General features: G+C 31.4%; 1 protein-coding gene across 1 annotated transcript in view; it reads right to left on the reverse strand.

Annotated features, from left to right (window-relative positions):
• The window catches only part of LOC113512099 (head-specific guanylate cyclase), a 155623-nt gene extending 136027 nt beyond the window's left edge, over positions 1-19596 (reverse strand). Inside the window, exon 1 of the mRNA XM_026895876.3 lies at positions 19369-19596. The gene's annotated coding sequence lies outside the window, so the exon portion shown is untranslated. The remainder of the gene's footprint in view (positions 1-19368) is intronic.
• Between the last annotated feature and the right edge of the window lie 212 nt (positions 19597-19808).

Consider the following 19808-nt stretch of genomic DNA (forward strand, 5'->3'; position numbering starts at 1 on the left):
TTAGTTTTCCTACATTGATCTATCTTAAATATATAAATTTAATCAAGTTTTCTGTTATAATATGCAGTCCGTATGACCTGAATTTTGCAAATTGGAATGTCGCCAACGACATATGAATATTGAAAAGTGAGAAAAACCTATCTGAAATTTTCATTTCATTTATATACAATTTAAATGTATTATTTTTAAGACCTCTGATCATTTTTTTTTCAATGCCTACATATAGTAGAATCTCAATTATCCGAATCAAATAAAATCAGGGGTACACAGTATAATCAAATATCCGGATAATCGATTTCAAAGTCAAATCAAACAATAATTATATGTTAAGGTTTTACATACGTCAATTAGGCAATACGATATACAAAAATTACAAGCTTATATTAATGAATTACATAATACCTATTTACCCAATTAATATATACCTAATACCATTTCTAAATCTGTAATTAGAGCCGTGAAGGATAAGTCCGGATAATCGAATATTCAGATAATCGATATTCAGATAATTTAGATTCTACTGTATATATAAATAAATATGTATAACGGGAATTTTATGAACTTACTATGTTCTTCATCCGGAAGTCTTACTCAGGTGAGACATTTAGCGCTCCAGCGCTACAGCGTCTCACCTCGCACTGCGGGTTGCAGCTCGCAGATCCTGTGAAGACTTCCGAGCGGACAGGGTGGGAGCGGAGATTGTAGTGACAAAAGAATGGTGCTGTCGGATGAGCGAAAGCTATTCGTATTATCATCAAGACCAAATCGAAACAATTTTCAGAAAGGACAAACAAACAAACAAGTTTTTACTAATTTCTGTACAAAGATAATGTATCAAATACAAATATTTGGTAATCAATTAACAACCCCTTGTATGCCCAAATAAGTTCAGTGTCCTATAATATTCAATATTTAATAATGTTATTCTAAGTAATGGCATGCCCCGAAGCCTAACACTTAGATATTTCCAACTAGAAAGCTTAAAGGTAGCAAATAATAGCTGGCTTTAATTGCTAGGACTAAATCACTCAACAGCCTTGATTAAAAAGATGAAACCTTCCAAACTACTCAAAGAAATTAACTCTTTTGAGTAAAAATATTGTTTGTGTTTTAACAAGGACTTTTATTAGACACTGGAAACTAAATAAACACTTGATCCAACTGAGTTTATATTCTAAAAATTTTTTGCAAATTTTGTCACAACGAGGAAGAAACGCCACAGCACATAATTTGTGACTGAATCCAACTCATATATAAACGATATACCTCCTTTGGAATGCTTTATATCCTGAGGAGATATAAAACATGGCTGCTAAGAACATGTTAAAATTCCTATCACTGACAGGAATCAGCAGCCAACTTTAAAAAAGACGAGCAAAATATATAGATCACAGAACTCGTAGTGTTAGAAGTGTGTCTGTTTGAGAAAGCGCATCTCTCAATAATAATAATAAGCAACTCTAGTGTATGCAAAAAGAATTATAAAAATTGATTCAAGATTAGCAGTATCACATAGTCGTAAAATATCATATAAATTGAGAAACTCCTCCCTTTGGAAATCGTTTGAAAAATATATAAAAGTATTATTGCGCAGTCGGTATATTTACGAGTACTTAAGCGTATAACTATTTCAATTGAAATAGAGTACGCCAATTCAACATATCCTATAAAATTTATTCAAAGCTAGCCACATATCTCGTAGCTCATATAAATTAGAATAAAAAGTATTCTATATGTTAATTCGGAATAATATGGTTTATATACCCATATTTATTCAAACCCGTTAAGCCGTTATTGAGTAACATACAACCAAATTTTCGCATTTTTATGCGTGATCAGGGTATATTTGTTTACGAAAATTAAAAATATTGGCTACTTTTTTTGCGCCCTTCTCCATCTATCTATTTCCAATACTCAAAATTTCTAGATATTAAACATAAGAAATATATTATATTATTAAGGATACTAAACATAGTAAGGATTAGTAGAATTCCTTAAGACACTATCAGTCATAGCAATATTATTATAAGTAAGGATACTAAACATAGGAAATATAGTAAACATAGTAAGGATTAGTAGAATTCTTTAAGACACTACAAGCCGTAATAATATTATTATAAGTAGGGATATTAAACATAGGAAGCAAAGTAAACATAGTAAGGATTAGTAGAATTCTTAAAGACACTACAAGCCGTAATAATATTATTATAAGTAGGGATATTAAACATAGGAAGCAAAGTAAACATAGTAAGGATTAGTAGAATTCTTAAATACACTACAAGCCGTAACAATATTATTACAAGTGTTTAATATCCCATTAAACATAGCAAGCAAAGTAAACATAGTAAGGATTAGTAGAATTCTTAAAGACACTACAAGCCATAACAATATTATTACAAGTGTTTAATATCCCATTTAACATAGCAAGCAAAGTAAACATAGTAAGGATTAGTAGAATTCTTAAAGACACTACAAGCCGTAATAATATTATTATAAGTAGGGATATTAAACATAGGAAGCAAAGTAAACATAGTAAGGATTAGTAGAATTCTTAAAGACACTACAAGCCGTAATAATATTATTATAAGTAGGGATATTAAACATAGGAAGCAAAGTAAACATAGTAAGGATTAGTAGAATTCTTAAATACACTACAAGCCGTAACAACATTATTACAAGTGTTTAATATCCCATTAAACATAGCAAGCAAAGTAAACATAGTAAGGATTAGTAGAATTCTTAAAGACACTACAAGCCATAACAATATTATTACAAGTGTTTAATATCCCATTTAACATAGCAAGCAAAGTAAACATAGTAAGGATTAGTAGAATTCTTAAAGACACTACAAGCCGTTACAATATTATTACAAGTGTTTAATATCCCATTAAACATAGCAAGCAAAGTAAACATAGTAAGGATTAGTAGAATTCCTAAAGACGCTTCAATCCTTAATTTGAAATAAATCCATCGATATAATCTTTTACTCGAGCTGCAGATCACATCGTTTTATTTATCTTCATCATATCTCTATTGCTGAATATAGCTTTTTCCAATAGATTACTATATAAGACGATCCCAAGCCACCTGTGTCGATCGACTCTCTGCCTTTTTTTGTATACAGATAAAGTATTACGCGTAATATAATAAAATTGAAATAGAAAAAAGTGTTCTTCCGTATGATTTGTTACGTGGATCTTAGAATTTCTATATTAGGTCAAATATTTAAGATACAATTTCGTTCACTGAATTCACTTACATACTTGTAATCTAATTGAATTTTGGAAAATGTCACTCTTACCTCGCACATATATGATTTATAGGTTAGTTGATTACAATTTTTTTATTTAATTTCGTTACCATCTATACATATAATTACGAGATTGCCAATATTTGAGGATTGACTTATATTATTATTTTTATTTTATGCAACTTAGAATAGCAAACAAGCCAACGGCCCACCTAATGGGAGTGGTAACCGTCGCCTATAGACATGAGCAGTACCATTGACATAACAGAGCATACTGTTTCGCCTATGATATCACCCATTCGTTGCTATTCCTGTGGACTCAGGTGTTATTCCTCTGTACTTTGTAAATTCACTACCATATCCCATTCTTCAAACCGAAATACAGCCATGCAAACATAACTACTTCACTGATCAAAGTTTCCCTCTATATTAACAGAAATTCTACGTAGCTTTCCATACTAGTCATTAACTTCTGTCAATGAATAAGAATAATCATTTTCAATCAGACTATGTCGTATTCCTTGCCATTATAAACGGAATAGGACTATTTGACGAAGATAGTTACAGTATCTTCAATCACGGTCCCACTAGAATATTCCTTTTTTGCAAAAACAAAAGCAAACCAGTGGATGCTAATATAAAATCAAAGACCGCAATGCAACGTTAACCCGGTCAACAGTTTGCAAACAGTTTGCGAACAAATGAAACATTCGCTGCCAGACAGTTTTTCCGTATAGCTGATTTATGTTGGTATTTCAAGAGTTAATAAACAAATTTGAATTGTATTTGTTTATTTGAAAAGGAGTCAAAATAAAATTATAAATAACTGTTAGCTTTTAATCGCGACTTCGCCCGCATGATTTGGATGCTTTCACTGATCGGAATAAAAAGTAGCCTATATTCTTCTCCGTCCCGTATAGTATGTGTATACTATATTTCATAGAAAGATAGATAGATACTCTTTATTGTTTCCTCCAAAATATTACAATAGTAAACTTATTATAAATATAAACAATTAGAAGAAATCAACATGAGAAAACAATGGGCGACCTTATCGCTAAAAGCGATCTCTTTCAAGCAACCTTTGGATGGAGTGGAGTAATTATAAACAGTTTTATATTTTTAGATTAAGTCATTAAGACGCTAAGTAGAAACAAACGAGCAATAAAACAAACTCATATCCACATATAAGTCAGAATATTTATTTAGTTTGCAAAAGGTTCAATCTAAATCAAAAGGGTGCTAACTCTTTTAATGAAGTGTTTTTCTAGTATAACTGAACATTATTCTCGAAGTCGCATTAATGAAAAAATATTTTAAAATGTGCATCCCATGCTACGGCGCATCTAGTTATTACGTTATTGGGAACCTTTAAGGTATTAGTAGATATTTATTTCTTAATTTAAATAACTTTATTAATTAACGAGTAATATAGTACAGAAGGTAGAATAAATGCTAGTAGCATTCTCTACAAATCAACCTTTGAGATAAATAGTGCATCACGAACGCAGTACTCAATTATTAGGAAAGATAAAAATATTCACGGATATATTTTTATGTCAGTTAATAAGTCGTGTGAAATTTGATACATAGTTAGACCACTGTGTATATTTACATGTATACACATAAATTACTTATGTCCTCATTTAGAGAAGCCGTACCATACAGCTTATCATCATTATCATCTTCCTGCCCTTATCTTAATTATTTATTTGGGATTTAATAATATCTATTTGGCGTAATACGTTTTCCTCCTCCATTTGTCTCCATTCGCTGTCATTTCCGCATTGATCTGGCCATAACATTTCACACAATTCATTCGTGATTATTTAAGTCTCTCTATACCATCAATATGTAATACTCTACCCTTATAGCCATTCACATGCTTGATCATTACAATAAAACATACTTTTCGTTCCTGCGTCTCATATTCGTTGTTTCTAAATTAATTATTTAGAATTATTTTCGGATTTTAATTTTATTACTTTTAGTCTTTTGCAGCATGCTGCATGTTTTGTTTTATAAGAGACAGTAATTAACGCAATTATTCAGGTAAACTGTAATAATTTACCTAAATTATCTTGATGTTTAGCCATGTAGTAGATCTCGGCACAGAATCGACCGTCTCTTTCTTTCCCGTGGGTGTCGTAAGAGACGAATAAAGGAGCTTATAGTGAAGAAAAGGGCAGCAACGTCCCTCTTATAACATCACCAAAAGTCAAACTGTGGTTGCCAACCTACCTCCCAAGCGTGGCAAAATCCCCCCCTCCTTATGGGGGAGGGTATGTTCAGCAGTGGACAGTTAATGACTAATACAACATGACATAAACTTCCCAATAGAGGGAGGCTTATGTTTAGCGGTGGACACTTAACAGCTGATATGATGATGATCTTGACGTTTCGACCAGGTTAAACCGCTCGTGGTCATTTATTATTACATTTTAATATTATGTCAAAAAAGTAACTGAGCAAAGAAAATATGAAGGGACAGTATGAAATATGATATGCGTATGAGAATGGAACATAACGATAGATGACATGGAACAATGTATGTCTAAAATGGAATTTGTCCTATTAAATTATTTTGGGTATTGTTGGAGGACATAAATTGATATTTGGCTTTGAAATAAATATAACGTGACCAGCTCTTAGAGCAATTCAAAAGCGAACGAAATAAAATTGATATTACACTTAAATTTGTCAAATTGTGAACGAAAACACATTTAAACAAACATTTCATGTTAAAAGCTTGTGAAAATATTACGTTACTTTGACTTTTTGACGTTCATAAGCGGCTAAAATGTCCTACATGAATAAATGATTTTTGAATTTTGAATTTTGAATTTTGAATTTTATATAATGCGATTTTAATTATTCTTTTCACAACCGATACCGTTTACCTCTGTATCTTTATTAATTCTTTCACAATTGTAGTAATTTAGTATTAAGGGAACAGTATCATAAATGTAAATTACTGCATTCATATTCAAAATCATAATTTGCAACTCCGCTCTATGATTTAGATTTTAAATCAATATAACTTTGCCATAAAGTAATTTTTTTTTTTTTGGTGGAACACAATTTATTTATTATTATAAAAAAATACTGCACTATTACAAAACTAAAAAGAAGTATCCAACTCTACCCACCAATTCCCAAGTGATTTTCTTATCAATGTACGGTATCTCATTTTAACTTATATCATATACCGCCTGCGTGACCAGGATACGTTGATAAGCCAGGATCAAATGTAACTTTCGCCATCCCAAATGGTATATGTAACCCAAATTTCACGATGGTTGTTTGGCATAGAGAGGTGACAAACACACTTACTTTCATATCTACACTAATATTATAAAAAGGAAAGATTTGTATTTTTGTGTGTATATATGTTTGTAATGAATAAATTCAAAAACTACTTTACCGATTTCAAAAATTCTTTCGCCATTAGAAAGCTACATTCACCCTAAGTAACATATGCTATATTTATTGCTACTCAAGGTATAAAAAAATGCTATAAAATATCTTTCGTCGTGTGCACTGCGGAAACTATTGGTGATAAGAACAAAAGTTTGTTCTACAATATACAAAAAACTTCGCGATACTATATGCCCAACTATTATCGTTATGTCACAATAACCACTTTTTAAAACATATACATGACCAGAATAAGTATCCCAGAGGGAGACTTTATACAAAAGTCTTTTGCTTGGATACCTCTATCCCATTCGTATTTCTACCGTGAAGTAGTTGTGTTTGCATGACTGTTTCAGTTTGAAGAGTGAGATATGGTAGTAAATTTATAGGATACAGACGTATAATACCCTAGTCCTCAGGAACGGCAACGCATGGAGGTTACCATGGACGAAACAGTATACTCTGTTGCGTCCACGATACTTTTCATGTCTATAGGCGAAGTTACCACTTTCCATCGGCTGGACCGTCAGCTTCTTTAACATTCTAAGTTGCATAAAAAATAGTTCTCGATGTTCTTTCTCTATCCCAAATAGTACGTCTTTACTATATGTTTTGACGGTCGATTGATTTAAATCTTTTTCGTCCAATTTTTTCCTATTAATATAGTCAAAAAATATCATTTGAAAAATAGTTTCTAGGTTATGGAATTAAACACCTTAACAAACATACAAACTCACTTTCATATTTATAATATAAGTAACAGTTATTTTGAATATTGATAAAATATCCAGACGTTACAGAATTTAGTTTTGCTCTTGAAGCAAAAAACAAAGGGACCTGTCAGAGTACATACCTGTGTCATACCTGTTAAAACATATTGCTGAGACAGGGATCCTTTGTCCATATTTATTTGGTGCCTTTTTGTTTCTTTTTACACATACCTAATTGTTAAAAGGTCATTAAAATGTATTCTATTTTATCGACAGTACAATATTATTTAGAATATTTCTATATTACTACCCATTATTATTTTTATCTTTTTTTTAGTGTTAAGTCCACTATATGTGTAAATACATTTACACTGTACATCAAAGTTTAACTTAATAGAAGAAAAAGAAGAAATTGGTTTATTTTTTTATTTCTATTTATTTATTCTTAAATACAAGATGCGTGTACAAGGCGATTTTAATGCTAAAAGCATTCTTTCCCTGTCAACCAGTCAACGAGTCAATCAGTTCGTTCTTTGTATAATACAAAAAAATGTATTCGGTGTTTTTTCATCGTTGTTTGTTGTTTGAAATAGGTTAGTATATGTAAATTATATAGCAATTTCTCCACATTTAATTTGCTACAAATGTTGTAGCAATATACATATATGTATTATATATTCTATATATCTATATATATATATATATATATATATATATATATATATATATATATATATATATATATATATATATATATGAATATATAGAAGCTATATTGCTAGTGATTTACAAACGTTTGCTCTAGCTTAATAGAACAGCACAGAAATTCTACTAGTACGGAACGAATAAGGCGAATTTATCGTTGAATTATATACAAAATGCTGCCAATACCGCACCGACTGTTCTAAAATCGCTAGTAATAGCAGTAACTACTGTTCATGTAATCCTAATAACTAATAATTTCAAGACTACCTTCTCAAAATTAACACTGCAAAATAAGCAATTTCAATTATAGTGTACTGGTATATATATGCAACTGAATTTGACTGTAAATCCCTTCAAGGGATTATTTTCTTTATAACCTGATATCTAATATTAACCTCTTGCACTCCAGCCTAGTAACTCATAGAGGATACTAATAACTTATTAACTTATCAATAGTTTATTATAATATAAACATAATAAATATATCATAAACACTATAGGATAAACACAGACGATTTCGCTTACCTAAGTGTTAAAGAGCGCTGAGTCACCGAAGCCGCCGAAGCAGCGACAGTGGATTTAATGTTAGCATTTTAATGTCGCAAATACGGCAACAAGGGAGTGCAAAGGGATAAAATTAAATGTTCAAAATAATTTCAAGCCATTATTATTGGTAGTCCCATATTTATTTCCAAAATTTCCTTGACCAGTCTTCCGCCTATGGTTTTTGATGGGGTTATGATAGATTACCAGAAAAAAGTAAAAAATCTTGGCATTATTTTTGATAACACTTTGTCATGGTCTCCACAAATCTCGGAGATCAGTAAAAAAATGTTTGCTGCAACTAGTGCCTTGATAGACTACGTAATTTCCTCCCAGTTAACACCAAAATTGCGCTCGCACACACCTTACTCCTACCCATTCTTGATTATGCCGACTCATGTTATTTAGACCTCACCGAAGAGCAATTAAACAAGCTTGAGCGTCTCCAAAATTTATGTATCCGCTTCATATTTGGTCTTCGCAAATATGATCACATTTCTCAATTTCGTACTCAACTCAAGTGGCTCCCTATCCGTTTTCGTCGTAATCTGCATATCCTGTCTCTTCTTTACGCAATCCTTTTTAATCCTGCTGCTCCTGATTATCTAAAAGACCGATTCTTGTTTCTCAGTGAGGCTAATAATCATACTTTACGCAGTGTCAATAACCTCCGACTTAAATTTCCCACTCATTCTTCTTCCTTTTATTCTAAATCCTTTACTGTTCAGGCAGTTCGTCTATGGAACTCACTACCTGCCTCTATTCGGTGCGCTCAAACTCTTACTAGCTTTAAAACCTCTGTTAAATCTTACTACCTTTCACTTTAGTACTATTTTCCTGTGTTCTCTCTTCGTTTTCCTTCGTCATTTTTTTTTTCTGATGTATGTGTGCTATTAAGTATGTGTATGTTATGTATATATTTAATTGTGTATATATTATATATGTATGTGTATGTATGTATGTATATATGTTTGTATATGATAATATTTATATAATAGTGCGCCACCTATTCTTTGTCTTTTTCTCAATCTCCTCTACCCAAAGGTTGTCTGGAAGAGATTGCTTAGCGATAAGACCGCCTTTTGTATCATTTGTCATTAATATTTACTGTATTGGTTATCTCTCTTTTTACTTGGTGCAATAAAGTGTAAATAAATAAATAAATTTAAATAAATTAATAAAATTATTATTAGTCACTATATAAAAAGACGCCACTTATCCTTAGAAAAGTACTCAAAATTCTTTAGTATTTAGAGGATTCATGTCATGAATTAGTATTTAGTTCAAGCAGACAAAGTGGCGGAAAGCTGTTAGTTTTACTATCCCACAAATATTACAAATGAAAATTATTAATACATACATAATGGTAATATCCATATGGTCTCAGCATAGGATAGACCCTCCTTTCCTTTTCTAGAGGTGTCGTAAGAAGCGACTAAAGGAACTTAATGGTAAAAGAACGAGCAGCAACGTCTCTCTTAAAACATCTCTAAAAGCCTAACTGCGGTCACCAACCCGCCTGCTAAACGTGGCAACTGGCAAAACTCCCCTTATGGGGAAGGGTTATGTTCAGCTGTGGACAATTAAAGCCTGAAATGAAAAGAATTCTAATTTTTCTGCAACATTTTAAATTTGCATATTAAGTTTCTCTCCTAGTCACTCGCGAGATGTGGAGAGGGCTATACTTGGAGTGTCAGCAAATGATCATTGTGTCAATTTTATATTCCTTTTCTTTTATATTAATACTCGCCCACTATGTACTTTTAATTATAACAGATTGTGAATTGTTAATCTTTGTCGATGCCCACGATATCGCCCACTGTAAATCTTGTGATTGTAACTTTATATTTTTATCAAATAATAAATTTCCATTTTTATTCTGATAAAATCCAATATGAATATATACACTAAAGAAATAAAAATACCGATATAACTCAAAATATTAAATTGTATTGTTATATTACTTAAAAACTCTCATATGACGAAATTGTAAGATTTATGAATTAACCACATTCAAATGAAATCAGTAATAGGGAAGGATTATTAGCATTGAGGTGTTATAACCCCATTACATGCGATATCAGGTCGACCTCCACTTAGGCCGTCTAGATTTAAATCGTTTCATGAATTTGTCACGATAAGCTAACTGACCTGGCTCTCTAGACAAATGGCAAGCAAATTCGTCGATGGTTTCGACATCGCTAGCAAGTCCGTGAGATAGAATGAAATAGCAACGTCGGATGTTCTATTCCAACTCACGGACTCGGTAGCGATGTAGATTCCATTGACCAATTCACTTGCCACTTGTCTAGATGGTTTGGTTCCATCCTCGCCTATTTTATCCCTCACTGGTGGAGATAGATAAGGATATGAGAATACCAGCGTATACCAACAGCGCAGACAGGGTTGCCATTCCATTTTATTATTACGTCATTATACGTATTTACCTAAACCGTTAAGCCGTTAACAGCCCACTGCTGAACAAAATCCTTCCCCACAAGGAGAATTTTGCGAGTAGTTGCCACAACGTTTGCCAATTCGCCGGCCAAGAGTCTTTGGTGATATTTTAAGAAGAACGCTGCTGCCCATCTCTCGACTACTAAGTTCCCTTAGTCGCCTTTTATGACACCCACAGGAAAGAAAGGAGTGGCCTATTCTATGCCGGGACCATAGGGAAACCATTCCATTTTCATACATTAAAAAACTGAAATCAGTTTACGATGACTCGACGATGATCAATAGGTGACAACTTTAAAATGTAGTTCAAGAAGTCAATGGTTATGGGCGACTCAGGACCGTTAATAATAAATTACAAATTTTATGATGATTATGATAATCAAAGTTCTTTTAATATTGTAGAAGATTAATTACTATATTTAAACATTTTTTTTTTGTATTAGAAATCCTATATTTTTATATCATTATACAATATCTAGCAATTAACTTAAGTAAAGCACGCCTAAATAAGCAGAATTATTTAAATATTCATTTTTACTTATTCGTAAAAATAATCGACGTCTCAGAATTGCTTAGTAGCTAATTTATGGAGTAACTTTGATAAATTGCGAGAAAAGAAATAATCTTCGGTACAAAATTTGATCCTCGATAAACTGGTTTCCTGAAATCTAATATTAAAGTTAATCACGAATCAAAGTTGAATAATAACTGTACAACAACTTCGCATAATTCCGCGTATACCTAAAAAGTTGTAAAGAAAATTCTAAACCATTTTTTCTCATAAACATTTCCAAAGGTCTTTTTAAAGGTTAATAGACATTTGTGTTATTTCTACAACGGCGACCTCGTATAGGCAAATGCAGTGTAGGACATTGATGAGTCCTGACTGTTTTCGGTCACAGCGACCGCTTTAATTCCTCTGTTATTGATTAATTGTTTGCATAAGAGGCTCTTGTTGGTGTTGGTATGCTCGAATAGATAGATAGATAGATAGATAGATAGATAATTTACTTGCATTACTTACAGCAAACAAATAACAAGAGATACAGTAAAAAAAGATAAAAGAATGCATATACAAAAAAAAGCAAATTTTATAAAACAAGTAACAATTATTTCTTTTATGCGTGTGCCATAGTAACACAAAATGGTCACAATTCAGTTTATTGTTTTGTCCTCAAAAGATCAAAACACTGACATTGTTGTGTTTAAGAGCCAGTTACGAAATTCCTTGATAAATATTATAAAAAAAAAAGAAAAATATATAAAATACATTGTAAGTGTTCATTACATTCGCTACCGTTTAAAATGTGTTGTGGTTTGCAGAGCCAATCTTTTTAATAAAGATTCTTACACATGTTAGACATGCAAGCATTATAATAACATCAGGGATGGTGTGCTTGCATACTCTACATACATTATATAAAGCGATGACTTGTAATTTGGTAAAGATTAGGTACATACAAATTCTCCCTCGGAAGCGGAGGCATGACACTGCTACATCGGTCTACTCGTGACTACGGCCAGTGTTTACCTGGTCGAAACGTAAACGTCAAGATAAATTACCATAGTTTACCTAAACGATTACATCAACTACCAGAGGGAGACTTTGTATAAAAGTCGTTAGCTTGGGCACCTCTGTCCCATTCGTGTTTCAACCATAAAGCAGTTGTGTTTGCACGGCTGTGTTTCGGTTTAAAGGGATATAGCAGTGAATTTACAGGGTACAGAGGAATAACACATAAGTCCTCAAGAATGGCAATGCGTGGGGGTATCAAGGGCGAAACAGTATACTCTGTTATGTCCGTGGTACTGCTCATGTCTTTAGGCGACGGTTACCACTTTCCATCAGGTGGGCCGTCAGCTTGTTAGCCATTCGAAGTTGTATAAAAAAAAACTATTTCTTATAAACCATAAACTATGAAAGGCAAAAATCTGGAAGTCACTATATATTTAAAAATTGTGTCCCATAAAGAAACCAACTTCAACTAACAAAACCAGTTATTTTGACTTAAAAACCAAACTTCTAAACTGATTTTGATAAAATTTCTGCATGACTAATTTGTAAGTTTGTCCTTTCAAATAAAGAAAGAATTTTCTAAATTTATTTAGAACTGACGGAGTTATGAGGTAACAAACATAAAAAAATGCAATCGAATTGAGAACCTGTTTCTTTTTTAAGTCAGTTGGAAAATAATTGTACATAAATAGAATTATCATTCGTGACTATTGTAAGTAGAAATGACAGTATTATAATTTCGTTCATTTTCATTTTACAGTTACAAATTAATAATTTTAAAAAGCGTCTATGTAATTAAACGAATATACTGCTTAGTTAATTTGGTAAAATAATGGTCCACAACGAAACACTGCACGCGAGTAAGTCACGACATACCTAGTTTTAATTGGAGATCGTACCCAATTTATTATAAATACATTTTGTTATTTTATTTTTACAATTCTTGCTAATATTATATATATAAAAGTGAGTTTGTTTGTTTGTGAATTGTTTATTAATGCATCATGAAGTTATAAAGATGTTAATACATTAATTGTCCTCTACCACCACAAAAATTACCAAAAAAATTACAACGTATGGATGTATACGCTAAGAAAATATTTTGAAAATTTTCAACTAAAAGGAAACACGACACCACACGTGCAAAGCCGCAGGCAACAGCTAGTTTAAGTAGTATAAGATAGTAGGATTAGTACATTGACCTTGTAATGCACTGTGAAGCCGTACAGTCTACACCTATTTCATTATATTAGATAGACACTCATAACTGGATATTGTATTCCCTAGACATTTCTATGTCACGAAACAGCCTACAAAAATAGAGGTGACAGTAGAGACAGATTTTAGATGTACCTACTTAATAACTCAAAATTGTATAACATTATATACGTACATACATATCGTATCTGTCACGCCTGTCTCCCATTGGGGTAGGCAGAAACATGGAACGCCTAATGCTTCGATTCAAACAAACCTCTTTCGCTTCTTCCACATTTATTAATATTAACCTGTGTATTTAGTTCTTTATTTTTCCTCTATTCAAAAATGCACCGCCTATGTATTTCGGTTTGCCCAATAGTTGACTGGTAGAGAACACCATCCGGTATTAAGTCCACCAAATGTACATAAATATATATATATATATATATATATATATATATATATATATATATATATATATATATATATGTTTGTATGTATGTATAATATGTATGTATAAATATATGTATGTATATATAAATGCTTGTTCGATTGACTGACTGACCGATTAAGGAATCTAAATTCGCTAATTCTTAAACGATTCTGCTATCTTTTTTATTAATAGAGTGTACTCTAACAATGATGTCAATCCTCACGAAAACAATATGAAAGTAAATCATATTGACATTTCAAATAATTATGAAAATTGATACAAAATTACCAAGATATCGTGCAGCACAAAGAATTCAGACAAAGTGAACATTTCCTTCTATTTTGACATCGCTTAAAAAGATATAATTTTATTATATAGTGGTGATAGTAGGTAGAAAGAATAGTAAATGTATATTTTATATTAGATTTAATAGGAAAATGTTTGATACTTTGGATTACATTACTGTAATTATCGTAGTGATCTCTATTTTTTTTTTGTAATAATATATAGCCATTTTCAAACAAATTACTCGCTGATAATGCAGGTTTCTCTAGAATTTTAGAAAGAATTTTATAAAATCAGTTGAGTAATTTATAAGTTTATTTATTACCAACAAACATACAAAATATCAAATTTTTCCTTTTTATAATATTAAATACAGATGTAAGTTTAAGTTAATATAAATTGTTATTTGAATTTTCGATTAAAATACTTCCTTACTAATTATAAATGTGAAAGTGATATTTGCTTGTTACAAACCTTAATCAATCACTATAAAATTTGGTATACGCATAACATATCACAATCATGCAAACGAAGTCGCGGGTAAAAACTAGTAAAGTTATAAAGCCTCCAACGACTTCACATTGCAGCCGTAAATTTTAGCCATACCACAAAAAAAAAACAGAACTCGTTTCAAGAATAATTTAGAAAACACATTTGCTACAAAATGAGTTTGAGCCACAAAATGAAATATGACACTCATACTACATATAGAGACAACCCTAAAAAGTTGAGCAGTAAAACGAGAAATCTGTCACGAAATCGCCACCTTTACATTTATATGATGTGAAAAAGAAATATAACGTACGTGAGGTGCGACTGCGAAACGGGAGCTCGCGACGGTTAAAAATTGTTCAATTTGAGACATCTTTTAAAGTAGACTGCCTTATTTCCTAATTTTCAGGGTTGGCAAAGATAACACTGGTATTAGTATTCTGTTTTGTCAATAATAGTACTCAAGTTTATAGGCGATGTATATAACTTACCATAAGGTGCCTATTAACGTATATTTACCGAGAACATTCGAAATAAAAACTAAGATACATCTGACATGAAGTCATGTCATCACATAAAAGCTAAATCATTTAGTTCTTGTTTCAAATAACTTTATTAAATAATTAGATACATAATACAAAAGACAAACTTAATACTATAAGAAATATACAATACTACCATCTCGTCCCGACTTAAAACTTTTTTTTTAAACCCAGTCGTTGATATTCTTAAATAATGTAGCTTTTTATAGGTGAAAGAATTTTTAAAATCAATTAACAGTTCTGTTTAGTTTGTCCATTACAAACAAATGTATAGAAAAAATCAAATCTTCTCTCATAATATTAGTTCTATAGTTTTTTTTAAATCTAATACAACAAACAAACATACATATATACGTCTACTAGTAACTTACAATAGTTTTCAATATTTTTCACCGCATCATTACATTTCTGTTTATCTGGTTTAACCAAAGGCTAACTGGTAGACAGTCTGCACTGACTGCTATACAGCGTTAGATCCGCCTTTTGTATCAAACATTTTTTTATATATATAAACAATAGAGAATATGAATAATTATAATCTATATCATAAATAATAATAATAATAAACTGTATTGCACACAATAAAGATGTATACAAGGAGTATTTATACACAAAAGGCGGCCTTATCGCTAAAATCAATCTCTTACAGACAACCTGGAGTTATAAAATTTAGTGCACATGTACTATTGGGGAGATAAGAATTTGGACTACTTACTTTTTATCTCAGACAATCAATATATGTAAAATGTAAAAAATAAAATAAAAAAAAACACGTAAAAATTAACATCAGTTGACTCATATTAAGACATTATTTCCGAATAAAGTGATATAATAAAATAATAATAAAAATATATTTTTTATTGACACCAATTTAAGTAGTTACAGTTATTCTTCTTAAAAACTATTGCATTTTTGTCAAATACGCATCATACATATGATTTACCAGTAGCATCTATACTATCTATGCAGGCCGAGCTTGTATCATAGATACTACCTTCTTCCAGCGACAAATAGATAAAAATTAAAATGTTGCAATTGCGTGGGTAGATTTACATTTCAACTTGTACAAAATATGAATGAATTGCATTGGCATCAATCCATTCGCAGCTCGTAAACAGGATATATATTTTATGTAAAATATAAGGCGACACCCAAATAATTAAACATCGATCTTAAACGTAACTTTTAAAAGTTATGTTCACTTTAATACGATGACTATATGCATGCAGAGAGGGAATTTAAATTTAAAGAACTTAAACATGTTGCACCGCTGAATGCAGATTACAATGCGAGCGACCTCCGACTAATTGAAGCGACTACAATAAATGTACCAACTACAGTAGATAGGACTCAGAACATCCCTATAGTAGTAACTTGGGATCAACTTTTAGTAAGAGACCATTGGGAAATTGAATTTATAAAATATTATTATTATATACATATATTTATCATATAAATATTTTAACCACCTCCATAGCGCAATGGCAGGCACATTGCTTTACGTATATGAGGTCCCGGGTTCAATTCCTGGTTAGGCCCATATGGGAAACGGATGTTTCTGAATTGGCTCGGATCTGGGTGTTTTGAGTTATGCCATCAAATATTCATTACCCAGCCCCTAGTAACAATATAGGGTTGACAGGATATGCTAGCTTGAGAAGTAGTCGCTAAGTTTGATTGTATAATACTTATTATTATTATTTATTTTATTATATCTCTCTTTAAGAAATAGTTTTAGATACGGGTCGAAGCAAAATGTTTTTGGAGTACCAGTTCAGTGATAGAAACTTACGAACTGGGCGACATTTTTTTATGCAACTTAAAATGGCAAATAAACTGACGGCCCACCTGATGGAAAGTGGTAACCGTCGCCTATAGACATGAGCAGTACAATGGACATAACAGAGTATACTATTTCGCCCATGATACTTCTCATGCGTTGTTATTTCTCTTCATTGCCATATCCCACCCTTCAAACCGAAACACAACCAATCAAACACATTCACGGTAGAAACACGAATGGGACAGAAGTGCACAAGCAAACGACTTTTGTACAAAGTCTCCCTTTGGTAATTTATTAATGTAATGTTTTTTTTTAAAGAAGTATATACACTATGTATACAGCTATCCACATATGTATGTATGTGGATAGTTGTATACATAGTGTATTGAGACTTGTATATAAACTTTTTGGGGTCATAACAGTTATAGATAAAACTATTGTTGATCGTATTGGGATATTATTTCTATAGAGAGATCTGTGTCTTTTCCATTCAACTGCTAATATCTCTGGAAGTACTGGTCGCACAGCAAGCGGGCGCCGAGTTTCTTTATCTGTATAAAATTTCCAATTAAGCACAGTCAAGAGTTAGTGAAGAAAAAATTTTTTTCCACCTCTAACATTGAATTGAAAAAAGTGGAAAAAAGTGACTTTTTCTCCTTTTTTGGTTACTTGGCTGTATCTTCGCTAATATGGGCGGGAAAGCTAAGGTTTGAGGAAAATTTTACAGTCTATTGTTCCTTAAAGAACCCCCAAATCCCTGGAGCGATCGGTTCAACGGTTTTTCCCGGACCAATTGATTGAAATTTTGGAAAAAATAAGGGAACAAGGTTTTTGTCCCTTAAACTCACCCTAATCCATTCAAAAATCAATAATTTCATTTGTTTTTCACTTTTTACTCAATTTTTTGTTTTTTTAAAAATTCATTATCAAAAAAAAATCGAAAAAAATCAAGAAAATTTTATGCAGGTAAAGAAACTCGGCGCCCGCTTGCTGTGCGACCAGTAGTTCCAGAGATATTAGCAGTTGAATGGAAAAGGATGCTTTTGCATTCAAAGTTCGATATCTCGGAGACAAATGGTCGTAATTGAGCCATCCAAAGCGATTTTTGAAGCTGAATAAACACGCTAAGAGACCTATACAATGGAGTAGCTCGAAAAAATTTTTCCATGCCCATAGAGTGAAAAACTAAACCTAGAAAATTTAGAAAAAAATTATTTTCAGGTTTGTTTAAGAATTGCATGGAAACCGGAGCTCAAAAAATTTTTTCACCAAAAAATCTGAAAACTAGAGTTTTCAAGCTTCAAAACCCTTTTTTTAAATTTCCTGTACGATTATTTTTCACTGAAATACAGCCTGTTGAAAATCACCAAAAATTTCAATAATTTTTATGTTCCCTTAATTTTTGCGAGGAGTGTAGATTTCTGAGAGTTTATATTCCTTACACCCACATTTCACATGAGATGTTTGTTTACAATTATCGTTTGCTTTTACCAATACAGGTAAAAATATGTATTGTATTTTTTTTTTCATTAATAAAAATGGAACGTCCTTTTTTAACTGTTCATTTAAAAATATTTTTTTAAATAAAATAATCTTTTTACTATCGCTATTTTATATACTTTTAATACGTATCAAAATTAAATATATCAAGAATAAAAACACAGTTTATATGTTTTAATATTTACGTAGTAATATTTATTTACTTGATATATCATTGACAAGTAATTAATTTGTACTCTTTTACAATATTTTGCATATAACAATTATTGTATGCCATCAATAGTATACAATAAAAACTATTAATATTATTAATGTGTAGTACACATATACAAACAATTTAAAATTTTATTAATTTAATGAAAAAACTAACTTTTTTGTATTTTCTTTAGTTTTCTTTTAATGAAAACTACGTGTTATATAGGTTTTATATCTAACCTACATTTAAAACAAATATTATTACTCAAAGACATCGAAATAAGAGACAAACAGTATTAATAATTATGACTATAACTAAAATAAATCCAATTATACAAACCTGTATGCCGCCGCAACTTTTTGAGAAGCCACAAAAAATTAAAAATAGTTTCAAAACAAGCACAACACAAATGGTCGAATATTTTAGATTTAAATTTAGAACACGTACACAAGAATTTCTGGAATTATGATTGTACACAGTCCATAATTAGTTTGTTATACACATTCAAGAATAGTGTAGTTGATCGCGAGCGTAGTAGCGTGCCGGAGCGTAGCCTCCGTAGCGCAGTCTACGTTATACTGCTGCTACGGCAACTACGTACGTTGTGTGGGCGACGGGCGTGCGCACGCTTAAACTGATCATAGTGTGCAGTTGCCCTTAATAAATTGTTATTGTAAAAAACACTAAGTTTGTAAGTCTTACAACCTTATTAACATAATAAATCCGAAATTTTCTTTTCTTCAATACATGGATGGAGACATGTTTGTTACTTAAACACG

This window comes from Galleria mellonella, unplaced genomic scaffold (assembly GCF_026898425.1).
Source record: "Galleria mellonella isolate WM207_F2 unplaced genomic scaffold, CSIRO_AGI_GalMel_v1 utg184, whole genome shotgun sequence".
In the NCBI taxonomy this organism is placed as follows: Eukaryota; Metazoa; Arthropoda; class Insecta; order Lepidoptera; family Pyralidae; genus Galleria; species Galleria mellonella.